Below are 14538 nucleotides of genomic sequence, written 5' to 3'. Positions count from 1 at the left end.
TTAAGTATATAAAGTCTGTTTACCTTTTTAACAATGAACACCAGACCAAGGTTAAAGATTATGAGGCTTTATAAGACTTCACAATTAACTTATTGCTACAAAGGGTAAGAAATTCTTACGGGAATACAGAGGAGTCATATAAAGCAAGTCCATGTAAGTCGGTGTATAAGGCAAACGTGCCTTGTGGTCCGGATCGTCTTTGAAACTTCCTGGAAGTGCTCAACTGACAAACACAGAGCTGTTCCTTCACCCGAGCACCGGATTAAGCCATTGACTTGCATTCAGGAGCTGAGTGGGGTGGAAAAGCACAAGAAATACAGTCTGCACTGGGGCATGTCCTTGCCTGTCAGTGGCCGTTGTCCGGGGAGCAGAGACCAGTGGCAGGGCTTGGAGGTGCTGCCTCTCACTCCCCGGGACTCGGGATATCCCCTCTCCCCTCCAGCAGATCCGGAGCAAGCATGTGCTCTGTTTCAGAGTCAATTCTAAGCGCTCAGGACGCAGATAATCTGGGTGGTGACACACTGGTCATCTCGTGAAAGTGAACGCTGATTTGCTCCAAGCAGTTTGGAAAATAAAGTACGTATCCCGCCAGGTGGGATGTAATACTGCAGTAGCAGGGCCTTTTCTTTTCTTTGTGGGGCTTCTGTGCCAGGGCTGCACAGTGCATCCCCTGCGCCCTAGGACGGCTCACGCTTCCTTTCCCTTTTGCCCAGCCGGATGGCTAAGTCTGTGCATGTTAAATGCCTGCATGACCTCCCTGTTCTGTTCTGTAATTCCTCCTCTCTTGTTTTCCTAGTTCCCTGGGGACCCACCGAGCATGCAGGGGTTGCCAAGCTTTTCCTTAGAATGCTAAAGACCTTTGGAAATACTACATTTACCTTGAAAAAGGCCCCCTAGCCTAAAAACATATCAAGGGCTAGAATCTGTGTAGCCACATTGGTTGTCACATGGAAGATGAATCACCCCATCATCCATGTTCTTTGTTGGTATAACAGACACTCACCCACACAGGCACGCACATACCCAGGCCTGCACGCACATACCCACATCCATCACACGCTCAGGGCCAGCCTTTTGATGGTTAACAAGATAATCCCTAGTGCACTAATGAATGCATGTTGAATAATGAATGTTAGGTCCCATAGTGGCAAAGTTGTTACTATTATGATTTTAATTCTCTTTCCATCCTCCTGTTCAAAGAGCACGATTGACTGAAAAAGTTTTAGTTTGATGCTAAATTCCTTGCTAACCAAGAGAGAAGGCCTGAGGTTAGAGCCATGGCGACAACAGTTATCCTGAAGGAATTTAGTAATGTGGCTTTCTTTTCCATTGTTTTTACTTTTATGGTTTTGTTCTACTTATGGTGTGTGATACTGGCTTTCCAATGCTGAAAATTTCCTTTAAAAATGAATTGATGTCACAAAAAGTAGTAAATAAGCAATAGTACAGCTGGGGCACAGATGTGACAAATTGTGAAAGTACGCAAATAGCCAAAGTTTGGGAAGCAGTTTTTATCGAGAATCAATCAGCGTGCCCAGTGGAAGAAATACCAAAAGAACAATGCTTGATGGAGAAAAACGTTCGCAAACATCTGGCTAATGATGATCTGATTTCTCTGTTTGACTTTTTCTGTCGGGTTTCCTTTTAAGGAAACCTAGAGGGAGGTGGCAAACTTCGAAGCACTAGTTTAGCACTAAATATGTGCCAGAAACCCTTTTCCAGAGACATAAAGACCAAGGCAGCATTTGAGCTGATACAGAGGTCAGAGAAGAGGGAGTGACCAGGCCACGTGGTGCTTTCCTGCATTTATTAAGCATCTTCATCTTTAACTCAGTTGCCTACAGGTGAAGGAGGCCATTTGTTTCATAAAGGCTTCCTAAGTCATAGTCTTTTAGAAGAAACACTGTTGTATTGTTTTTTACATTAAACAATTAGGAAGGCTTGTCCCTTCTCAGGACAAAGATATTTATTCTGCCATTTTTTTTTGGAACGTACAACTTTCCCTCTAACTTTAGTTTGCCTAATTTTAAAAGAGCAGTGAGTGTAAAAAATGTGTCTCTTTCCTCCTAGTTTCACTGCAGGGAAACTTGTCCCTCAGGCTTCAGGTTGGGAGGCGGTAGAGGAGGGTGGAGACTGTGGCCAACTGTGGAATGAATGGTGGGCGGGGCACGATTCAGCCACAGCAGGGTTTGCATTCAAAGATGCAGGCTCCCTTGTCAGCCTTGCAAGAGAAGCCACAATCCAGAGGCCTTTTTCTTCCTCTCTTGAAAAAATGCCTGTGTGTGTGAAATGTCTTATTTTTAACTGCTGGGAACTAATTAGACAAATGTACTTATGCTTGTCCATGCATGTGTGCATGCACATGCACTCTCTCTCTCTTTCTCTTTCTCTCTGTTTGCCTTGTTGGCCCTACAAAATGCATCTCTGTATTTTCTCTTTTGTAACTTCCAGAGGGAGGCAATCCTAAGTGGTTTTGAGCAAAGGCTGTCATGACTTTGCCTATTAAGGATCAGGGAGCAGAGGGTGACGTGAGCTGGGCGAGGCAAAGCAGGTTTGCAGGGACCGTGGAAAGACGTGTCTTGGGAAGCTTAAGTGCTTCCTTAATTCCAGGGGCCCCTCCTGTCTTTGTCCAAACTAGTCTAATAAATCTCTGATATACCTGAGGACAGGATGCTTACTGGGCAAATGCGGGTCTGGGACTAGTCTTGTAGAATGCCCCACCCCCAAGGCCCCCGTGGGCCCATTCTGACGCTGCATCTTCAGCCACCAAGCTGGTTTGCTTGGGTGGAGCGGGAGCACAAAGCAACAAGGGGATGAACGAGTGGAAGAGGAGCCATGAAAGGGAGCTCGCGAGTGAAGGGTGGTGAAGAGTTACGATCTGAGAGCTGCTAGTCCTTAAGTTCATTGCCATGAATTAGTAACGGTTGGCAAGCACTTCTTCCACAAGACACTCCACTATCTATAATTAAAAACCCTCAAGGAAACGGGGAAAAGCATCCTTGGGTTGCAAATTTGCTGCTTAGCAAAACCAGCCGTAAGCACCTGGCACTTTGCAGGCAGGCACACTCAGCCCAGAGCTTTACTGAGATTTGCTCACTTCTCCTCCACCGACTGGAGAGACTGGATCTTCCAGATCTAAATCTGCCTGCAGGGATGCAGCCTCCTTCTCAGCCTTGCACGGACCTGAATGCAGAAGCGAAGGCTTTGGACCTGACTAGTGTGCATCTGTCTTGGTCCATCCGGGCGGCTATAACCAAGGACCGCAGATGGGGCGGCCGACAAACAACGGCGATTTATTTCTGACAGTTCTGGGGGCTGCGAGTCCCAGATGAAAGTGCCAGCTTGGTCATGTTGTCATGAGGAGGCTCTTCCTTTCTTGCTGTGTCCTCGTGGTGGAAGGGGCGAGGGAGCGCTCCGGGGTCTTTTGTAAGAAAACTAATCCCATTCATGAGGGCTCCAGCATCATGACCTAAGCACTTCCCAAAGACCGCACCCCCCAAAACCATCACCTTGAGGGTTAAGATTTCAACGTATGAATTTTAGGGGGGACACAAACATTCAGCCCCTAGGAATATCCCTGCCTTCTAAAAGGTCTTTATCAAATCTAAAGAGCCATTACAATAGCCATTACAGCAAACACCTTAGTGTCATCTTAGCAGACAGAATAATTTGAGTTTCTAAATTTCTAAGGCAGTACTTAGAATCCAATTAGTCACAAGCTCCTTCAAACCTCTTGTTTCCTTCTTGATTCCCTCTTCCTTACAAAAGATTTTTATTTTTATTTTTTTGGCCATGTCACACCGCTAGTGCGATCTTAGTTTCCCGACCAGGGATCGAACCCCAGCCCTCGGCAGTGAAAGCGCGGAGTCTTAACCACTGAACCGCCAGAAAATTGCCCCAAAGATTTAAAACCAGTGTATGTAGACACACATTTCAGATCCTCCAGTAATTCAGATAAGGCTAGTGTCTGTTAAGTTTTATGTTTGTTTGCTTTTTCTCCATAACCAGTGATATGCTGGTCAATGTTTAAAAATGGTTCTGGGGGCCTCCCTGGTGGCACAAGTGGTTGAGAGTCCGCCTGCCGATGCAGGGGATACGGGTTCGTGCCCCGGTCTGGGAGGATCCCATATGCCGCGGAGCGGCTGGGCCCGTGAGCCATGGCCGCTGAGCCTGCGCGTCCGGAGCCTGCGCGTCCGGAGCCTGTGCTCCGCAACGGGGGAGGCCACAACAGTGAGAGACCCGCATACCGCAAAAAAAAAAAAAAAAAAAAAAAATGGTTCTGTTGGGGAGAGTGGGGTGGGACCCCCTGTTTTCTAACAGCCCTGTTTGCCTATTTCTATAAAAAAGCTCTTACCACGGCCAGACATCAAGTAAAGCCAACTCCTGCACGTTTTACCTAGTGACCCACTACACACACACACACACACACACGCACCAGAAACAAGCTTTATTAATACTCTTGCTTCATGTATTTCACACACTGTTATTTTAAAAAACCTGTTCTATGTCTCTGCTTTGCTATTCCATGTCATTAAAACAAAGGTTATTTTTATTCCAAAATTGATTTCATGATGTGCTCCCTGATCGAAGTTTGGACAACACTGACTTGGGCCATGCTTGGTGGTGTGTGTGTGTGTGTGTGTGTGTTTCTCTCCATCCACTACATATATTCCCTCTTGAAAGCCAGTGCATTGGCTGCTTCCTCAGTGAAAGATTCCCTCCCCACATCTTGGTCTGGCTCAGATATCCTTCTCCTGACCCAAGCTCTTCCTCACTATCATTATAAGATTTCCAAGCATCTATCAGTTTTCAGCATCAAGAATTCAATTTAACATCACTTTTTTTATTTTTATATGAAAGCTTCTTTATTTATTTATTTTTAATTTTTGCTGTGTTGGGTCTTCGTTTCTGTGCGAGGGCTTTCTCTAGTTGCGGCGAGCGGGGGCCACTCTTCATCGCGGTGCGCGGACCTCTCACTGTCACGGCCTCTCTTGTTGCGGGGCACAGGCTCCAGACGCGCAGGCTCAGTAGTTGTGGCTCGCGGGCTCTAGAGCACAGGCTCAGTAGTTGTGGCGCATGGGCCTAGTTGCTCCGTGGCATGTGGGATCTTCCCAGACCAAGGCTTGAACCCGTGTCCCCTGCATCGGCAGGTGGACTCGCAACCACTGCGCCACCAGGGAAGCCCCCAGCATCACTTTTGAATTCAGATGTAGGAGGCGACTAAAAGGATTTTACATTTGACATTGAATATTTGCTACAATGTTATGGGTTAATATGCTGATCTTTTGGAAATAGATTTGAGTAGTGGGTCAGAGGTCAAATCTTGGGACACATTAAGATTCATCTTGTAACCTTTATCTCTTAGAGCAGATCAAGCACCCTGAGTATTACAGTTATTTTTGACATCTACTGTGAGTACACTCTCCTTCCATTCATCTTTTTCTTTGTTAACTGCTAAGCTCAGTGATTGAGTAAACTCTTTAAGTCTAAATCACACACTTTTGGAGGGCTGTAGCCTTTCCAGGTCATGTGCAGGGTCTCTTAGTACAAAATTGCATTGACTCTGTTAGTTACTTGTTATTCACTAACCTATTGTTAGGGCCTATTATCAGGGAATAATCGCAGTGCATGCAGCAGTGATTCCCTGTCTCTCTGTACACATCTCTTCGTGGAGCCTGGTCAGATCTGAGACCCCAGTGAAGACCTGGCTACGCAGCTCAGCCAGTGCCCCCTTGGATGCCGCATCAGTCCAGCTTCAGCCCGAGGGAATTTATTAGGAGGTGACAAGGGCTACTAAGAGAATTGTTGTGGAGGCTGAAGACCAGGTTTGGCTGCATCCATTTCTTAGTCTCTGAATCTTTCCCTTCAAGGTCCACGGTCCAGTGTGGGTTACATCCGCCATTTTGTAAGGAGAGGAACGGGCACCTGATTCCACTTCCACCAGACCACATACGGTGGGAGGAGTTGAGGGAGACGCCCAGACGAAGCGCAAGAGGTGAAATGGATGCCAAATAGTCAAAGCAACACATGGATGAGCATGGCATCTGTGGATTACCTGTTTGTTTTCATGAGTGATCAAACAAGAACTGAATACTTTCATAGGTCACTTAATGGAAATCAATGTGGCCGTTATTTGTTCTTGTTTGTCATCCTAACCAGACTGCATGCTCCCTGTGGAAAGGGGCCATGTCTATTCTATTCACTGGGATATGTCCATGTGCCTGCAGCACAGTGACACTCAGTAAGTACTTCTTGAAGGAATGAACAAGGAGGTAAATAAAATTATATATATATAGTGAGAGAGTGAAAATTGCCACCCCAAAATGTCTCTTTGGCATGTGGATTATTACTTATTATTATTTCTAGCTGTAAACAATCAAGGCCCAAAAGACTCAGGAAGAACCTTTGACCCTCCCCCTAACTGCCCAGAGAATGTCCATCGAGCACCAGGAAGGAAGCATCACCATAGGAAACCACAGTATGAACTAGGTGTGGAGACAGGGAGGAACCCAGCAAGGTGTGTTTGTTAAATTCCTCTCTGTGGCCCATTGTCTCTGCCTGTCCCAGCAAACATTTGTTCACCAAACATTTGCTTTTCCATCTCCATGTGAATTGCCGTCCTTCACTTTGAGGTCCCAAACCCCTACCCTCAACACCCTCTTCTGTCTTTAGCTGATAACTTAGTTTTCCTGGGTCTCTCCCATGTATACATGTAATTAAACTTGTGTTTGTTTCTCTCCTGTTCATCTGTCTCACGTCAATTTAATTCTTAGACCAGCCAGAAGAACCTCGAAGGGGAGAGGAAAATTTCTTCCTCCCAGACAATATACATACATATATATGCATATGTGTATATGTATTCATACATATACATATGAAGGTACATATATACAACAATATACATACTGTTCATGTAAATGAACACGGAAGTAAATGAAGATATCCAAGCCTATTGAAGTTTTACTTACAAAAGTCAGCATATTGCATCAAAGGATGATGCAATAAGGGGTAATTGCTACATTAAATTACAGCTGAGCACCATTGTCACTGCCAAGAACACTCTTTCCCTGAGGGAAAATCACTGAATAAACACCAGGGACCAAACATAATGGCAACATTGATTTCCATTAAGTGACCTATGAAAGTATTCAGTTCTTGTTTGATCACTCGTATAAACAAACAGGTAATCTGCATATGCAATGCTCATCCACTTTTTGCTTTGACTGTTTGGCATCCATTTCACCTCTTGCGCTTCGTCTGGGCGTCTCCCTCAACTCCTCCCACCGTATGTGGTCTGGTGGAAGTGGAATCAGGTGCCCGTTCCTCTCCTTACAAAATGGCGGATGTAACCCACACTGGACCGTGGACCTTGAAGAGAAAGATCCAGAGACTGAGAAATGGATGCAGCCAAACCTGGTCTTCAGCCTCCGCGACAATTCTCTTAGTAGCCCTTGTCACCTCCTAATAAATTCCCTCGGGCTGAAGCTGGACTGATGCGGCATCCAAGGGGGCACTGGCTGAGCTGCGTAGCCAGGTCTTCACTGGGGTCTCGGGTCTGACCAGGCTCCGCACAGAGACGTGAACAGAGAGAGAGGGAGTCACTGCTGCATGCACTGCGATTATTCCCTGATAATAGGCTGAGCTCTTTTTCAAGACATATTAACAGAATCAGTGCAGGCTAGAGGTATGTCTGCCAGGACAGGGGAGCCCAGGGCCTGGACTGCATACAGCATTCACATTTGTTCCTGCCATGTCCAATGGCCGGGCTCAGAAGGCAATTATCACACTCTTCTTTGGAATAGTATTGCTCTGCTTTTTGAGTGACATTACCCTTCTGCCAACGATTTATAAAATAGGAGAGTAAACGTTCTTGTGTGTGCTTTATATTTTAGATGCGATACATATGTTTCCTTCTGTGGTCATTCTTAGCAAGAACATTTCAAAAAGCAGGATCTCAGTCCCCTGTGAAATCTATCTAATCCTTCATTACTGTTTGTTTACTGCTGGCAAGTTAGTTAACACCTTTGGACCAAGATTGCGTCATCTGTGTCAGGCAAAGTGTAGTCTTGCATGGCTGTGTAGTAGAGTGGTTGTGTGCTAGCTGGGTGCACTTCACTGCTCTGGGCCTCAGTTTTCCCCATCTGTAAAGTGGGTGTGACTAAGAGAATGTAACCTGCCTCATCGTTTCTTGAGAGGCCAAAATGAGTGCATACTTGGCCCAGTGCCTGGTTTGTAGGCGGCATTGTACAGGCATTAAATGAAAGAACTTTCTGTGCTGATGTTTCCTTTCTGTGTTGACATGCTAGAATTCTGTTTTAGCTGCAGAATGGTTTAAGGCATTGGTTTTCTATTAAAGCTTCTTTGATCTCTTGGTCCAACCATCTCAGCAAAGCATGTGGTTTCTGCTCGCAGCGGGGGGGCCGGAGTGGGTGCATTTTCTGATACTCTTTGATAAGCAGTGTGGTAGGAACATTCGGCTCGAGCATGACAGCTTAATGACTTTCCACCATAACTTTGTATATCAAAGATGATTTTCCTTAAGCCTGGGAGTTGAGACAATATATTTTGCTAGAAAGTAAATAAGCTTAGAAGGAGGAAATGAGAATTTTCTTTGATGCTTGCAGTGCTTTCACTTTTTAAAATTTCATAACATGTGCTTTCATTAAATAAAAATATCTACCTTTCTGTTTTCTTTGCCTTGTGTTTTGTTCCCCTTGGCTTCACTAAGAGATCTGAAAATGAACTGATGCGGAAGACAAACCCAGAAAAGTTTAATGCAGTTTGTACTTTCAACTTGAAACTTGCTGTTATACCTTCAAAATTGTAGTTAAAGGGTTAGGTATTTCAGCTGTCTTGTAAGGAAAAATTTTTCCCTTCATGAATTCTTTTCCCCTAAATAGTTAATCATGAGAGCAGAAAAGTGTTAAAAAAAAATTAAAAACAATGGGGCTTCCCTGGTGACACAGTGGTTAAGAATCTGCCTGCCAATGCAGGGGACACGGGTTCAAGCCCTGGTCCAGGAAGATCCCACATGCCGCAGAGCAACTAAGCCCGTGAAACCAACTACCAAGCCCATGTTCCTAGAGCCCATGCTCCGCAACAAGAGAAGCCACCGCAATGAGAAGCCTGCACACCACAACGAAGAGCAGCCCCCGCTCGCCGCAACTAGAGAAAGCCCGCATGCAGCAACAAAGACCCAATGCAGCCAAAAATAAATAAAATAAGTTTATTAAAAAAGATTAAAAACAAGAAGAATTTCTAACAAATTTATCATAAGTAAAACATGCATGTCAGAATTAATATGTATTGCCAAAAGAAGTCTTTCATTGCACTGTTTATCTTTTCATGATGGGATGTTAGGGTTATAATGCAATTCAATGGTTTAGGATAATTTGAATGAAAAGGATCAGAAGTGGGAAATGGAAAGGTAGAGCCAGTACAGAACTAGCATGACGTTGGGAGGAAAGTGAACATGTCTAAGGAGAAGAGATGGACAAGTACCCCAAAAAGTAGGCCCACTTTTGGTGGGAGAGGGTAGAAAACTTTGGGAGGAGATGTTACTTCTGGTTTGGGTAACTGGGCAAAGTTTCTCCAAAAGTTGACATTTGTCTGTGCCTTGGGGGATGAATGGGTTTTAGGGATAGAGGGTGGCATTCTTGGTGGAAAGAAAGACATGCAATTAGGAGAGAGGTGAGAAGTGGAGAGTAAATGTTACGGAGTCCATGCTCATACTGCTCGCTGCACGGACAGGCCAGTAAATCAAGAAACGAGTCTCTGGGGCAAGGCACAGCAACTTTATTTGGAAAGCCAGCAGACCAAAAAGATGGTGGACTAGTGTCCCAAAGAACCATCTTACCTGAGTTAGAATTCAGGCTTCTTTTATACTAAAAGTGGAGGGGAGTGGTTGGTTGTCACAGACTTCTTGGAATCCTTTGTTCTTGCAGCTGTTCGTGAAAGTCAGATCACGCTGTTCCTGTAAACTTCCAACAAGACAAATGTTATATTCTCTGTTCTGCAGCTTTTTATCTCCATATGAATGGAAAAGTGTTATAGCTTTAAGAATGGGCTCTTGTATATTTCAGGCTACAGGCAACATTCTTAACTTGTAGCAAAAACAATAGAATACAAAAGTTAAAGTAAAAGAAACAGATCCAATATGGAGTCAGATTTGTTCTTCCCTGTTACATAAATAAGTAAGTAGGTAGGGGTTCCATAACCCACATGGGCTTTGTATAAACTATATGATAAAAATCCTTTGACTAGAAACCAGAGGGGCAGTGAAACTTGGGTAAGAGTGCCATCTCCAGAGTCAGACTGCCTGAGTTTGACTCCTGGCCCAGCACCTTCCTAGCTGTGTGATCCTGGCCAAGTTACACCAGCTCTCTGAGCTCCACTGTCCTCCCTCCTAAAGTGGGGATCATGATTGCAGGATTGTTGGCAAGAAGTAATTCACACACAGGACTTGGTGTAGCTTAGGCCCAGAGTAAGCAGCGAGTGAGTACTCACTGTTAACAACAGCAGTAAGCAATAAATCATGCATGACTTTGAGTTTATTGTTTAAAGATCTTTCTAGCAATGGCATTGTGTCTGTAGCTCCTTGTGTCCCTCTGTAACCCCACTGTTGCCCCTAGCTTGCAGAGCTCCAGCCTAAGGACAAGGGGGCTGAGTAAGAAGGTCTCTCTACAGTGGCTCCTGCAAAAATGACTGCCTGCAAGTCCACGGAGGGTGAAGCCCCCAGGAAGCAACTGACTACAAAAGCCTCTTGCGAGAGTTCTCCCTGAAGACCTAAAGAGACATTTCTCCAAAGAAGACATACAGATGGCCAACAGGTAGAGGAAAAGATGCTCAACATCGCTAACTATTAGAGAAATGCAAATCAAAACTGCAATGAGGTATCACCTCACACTGGTCAGAATGGCAATCATCAAAAAGTCTACAAATCATAACACTGGAGAAGGTGTGGAGAAAAGGGAACCCTCCTACACAGTTGGTGGGAACATAAGCTGGTGCAGCCACTACGGGGAACAGTATGTAGGTTTCTTAAAAAGCTAAAAATAGAGCTACCACATGATCCAGCAATCCCACTCCTGGGCATATATCTGGAAAAAACTATAATTCAAAAAGGTACATGCACCCTTATGTTCATAGCAGCACTATTCACAATAGCCAAGACATGGAAACAGCCTAAATGTCCATCGACAGATGAATGGATAAAGAACGTGGTATATATATATATACAATGGAATATTACGCAGCCATAAAAAAGAACGAAATAATGCCATTTGCAGCAACATGGATGCAACTAGAGCTTCTCATACTAAGTGAAGAAAGTCAGACAAAGACAAATATCATATGATATCCCTTATGTGTGGAATTAAAGTATAACACAAATGAACTTATTTTCAAAACAGAAATAAACTCAGACACAGAACAGACTTGTGGTTGCCGGGGGGGGGCGGGGGGGGAGTTGGGGGGTGGAGGAGGGATGGAGTGGGAGTGTGGGATTAGCAGATGCAAACTATTACATACAGAATGGATAAACAACAAGATCCTACTATAGAACAGAGGGAACTATGTTCAGTATCAAGAATATGAAGGTTACATATATATATATATATATATATATATATATATATATATATATATAACTGGATCACTTTGCTATACAGCAGAAATTAACACAACATTGTAAATCAACTCTACTTCAATAAAATAAAATAAAAGCAGCACGCCCTATAGTGGAGAGGTGAAGAAACCCATCGTTACAGGACTAGCAGCTCGCGGAAAAAAGACGTTATCACGTCCACTGAACTTCTGATTGGCAGGCGTTCCTTCCCGTGTCTGGTGCGAGAAATTCCTCAGAACTTCCAAACAGATCTGCACTTTCAGAGTGCAGCTATCCGTGCTTTGAGAGAGGCCAGCAAGGCCCGTCTGGTTGTCTTTTTGGAAGACACCAGCCTGTATGCGATCCATGCCCAATGTGTAATAGTTAGGCCAAAGGACACCTAGCCAGCATGCTGCTTACACCGAGAACATGCTTAAGATGACTCAGATGGGAAAACTTTCATTGTTTAAAAAAAATTCTCTTCTTGTTTGATAGTTCTGAACGTTAGAATTTTTCCCCCTGATGGACGCAAAAGGTACCTAAGTGTATGATTGTTGAGTGGAAAAATAGGGGTCAGAAATCAGAGATTGGCAGTTTTTCCATTTTCATTTTGTATGTGAATTTTTAACGTAAAAGCAGAGACAGTAATTCAGGTCATAATGTTTCAGCAAACAAGTTTCAGAAGTTGAATTTTATAAAAATTATTAATAAACCTGTTAAAATATTCTGGATAATGCCAGCGTTTGGATTTTCTTAAAGCAAGTAAATTTCTTTTTTAAAAAATTTTTATTGAAATATAGTTGATTTGCAATGTTGTGTTAGTTTCAGGTGTACAGCACAGCGGTTCAGTTACACATATATACATATATGTATCTCTATTCTTTTTTAGATTCTTTTCCATTATAGATTATTACAAGATATTGAGTATAGTTCCCCGTGCTATAAAGTAGGACCTTGTTGTTTACCTATTTTATATATAGTAGTGTGTATCTATTAATACCAAACTCCTAATTTATACCTCCCCTTCTCCCTTTCCCCTTTGGTAGCCATAGTTTTGTTTTCTAGGTCTGTGAGTCTATTTCTGTTTTGTAAATAAGTTCATTTGTATCATTTTTTTAGAGTCCATATAAAGTGATACCGTATGATATTTAAAACAAGTAAATTTCCAGCTGACAGCAACTAAATGGTCTTTGCAGCATTTTAATCGTACAGTAGAGTCCATCCATTCACTACGCTTTTCTGAGTTGCTTTACATACATGTGTTCAGTGGTTTGTGTCTTCTGTACTCTTCCTGCAAGTTTGTTATTAAATTACGCTATAAAAAAAGTCTAGGAATAATTTCAGTTTCTTTAGGCATCCAGATTTGCTGTGTTCGCCGTCAAAGTGATGTCATGATCTCGGGGATGTAAGTGAGCTTTGCATTTCTGGTTCCTTGGGATACATCTCGGGCGTATGAGTAGTTTGAAGGATTTGGGGTTACACACACACACACACACACACACACACACACAGCATTTCCTTGCCAAATGGAACTTAAATGAAGTTTCCGGAAAACACAAAATTATTCAGTTAGTATGATAAACTCTCTAGGGATATCATATTCATTAAACTGACTTGGTTTGTAATTCCTGGTACCTACTGGTGAAGTGTGAATGAGAATAGAAATTGAATCTGCTTTCACTTCTAAGCTCATTAGCAGTAACAGGACAAAATGTCAGACACTGCATTCATAAAATGTGTTTACACCCTCATCTGCCTCTATCTTTTTTTTTTTTTTTTTTTTTTTTTGCGGTACGTGGGCCTCTCACTGTCGTGGCCTCTCCCATTGCGGACCACAGGCTCCGGACGCACAGGCTTAGCAGTCATGGCTCACGGGCCCAGCCGCTCCGTGGCATGTGGGATCTTCCCAGACCGGGGCACGAACCCGTGTCCCCTGCATCGGCAGGTGGACTCTCAACCACTGCGCCACCAGGGAAGCCCTGCCTCTGTCTTTGAAGACACGTTTAGAATTTTGTCTTACACGTGCATAAATTTAAGAATATTTTGTCAGTTATTTTAAAATCGTTTTCATTGTTAATAAAACCATTGGAAGGGTGGTGCAGGGCACAACCAGTCTATGGATTGTTTCATTGAAGAGTTTGCAGTTGGATGAACCAGATGTGATAAATATATTCTGCAGCTCCATCCTAACTAGGCTTAGAGGAACGCTGTGACAGATGGAAAGGTATCCCTTAAGATCCTCTTGGTACCTCAGTGAGTAAATTTACCTGAGAAGAGCTCATTGTGCGCAAAGAGTATTATAGTTTGGCTTCTGATGGTTGGGAATAAGGTGTGCTCCTCTGTGGATGCGATGATTACCTTCAGGTGTTCCGGTGTCTTTCTCTTGCTGAGAAGTGTGGCAGTGTCAATGGGAAAGTACACGTTTGAGGTTAAGTGTATACATACTTTTGTGTTAGTGGTACCATCTGCAGATTTCATTCTTATTCTTTTCTGTTTTCTTCTACTGCTTGTATAGCAGTTACTATGTCTCAGAAATAGCTGTAAGCACTGAACGTGTTTCTCAGTTTATGAGATGAAGAACCCAAGGCCCAGAGACATCCATTAATGTATGCACGGCCATGTGACTAGTGACTGGTTTTGGGGGGGATTTCACCCAGGTGATCTGTCTCCAGAGCCCCTCTCAGCCTGTACCGCCTCTCTTTCTGGCCTCTGGATATGTACATACAAGTTTGCTTGAAAACACGTGGTGTCAAAAATGTTGGTATAGCAGATCAGCTTGAAAACACTGCTATTAATTTTTGCAATAATTCAACAAACATTGACCACCAGGGATACAATAGGACAAAACACGGTGCCTGTCCCAAAGGACACATGTCCTCCAGATGTGAAATAAGAGTGAAATGCAGACTCAAGCATATTAGATTGTAACTAAT

The 14538-nt window shown here is 43.6% G+C and overlaps 1 protein-coding gene across 1 annotated transcript in view; it reads left to right on the top strand.

The window, feature by feature from the left end:
• Positions 1-14538, top strand: part of GLT1D1 (glycosyltransferase 1 domain containing 1) — a 91787-nt gene that overhangs the window by 49934 nt on the left and 27315 nt on the right. The gene's annotated exons all lie outside the window — the stretch shown is intronic.

Source organism: Mesoplodon densirostris, chromosome 15, assembly GCF_025265405.1.
Source record: "Mesoplodon densirostris isolate mMesDen1 chromosome 15, mMesDen1 primary haplotype, whole genome shotgun sequence".
NCBI classification, from domain to species: domain Eukaryota; kingdom Metazoa; phylum Chordata; class Mammalia; order Artiodactyla; family Ziphiidae; genus Mesoplodon; species Mesoplodon densirostris.
Note: the sequence above shows the minus strand (reverse complement) of the source record. Positions and strands in the feature narration are given on the sequence as shown.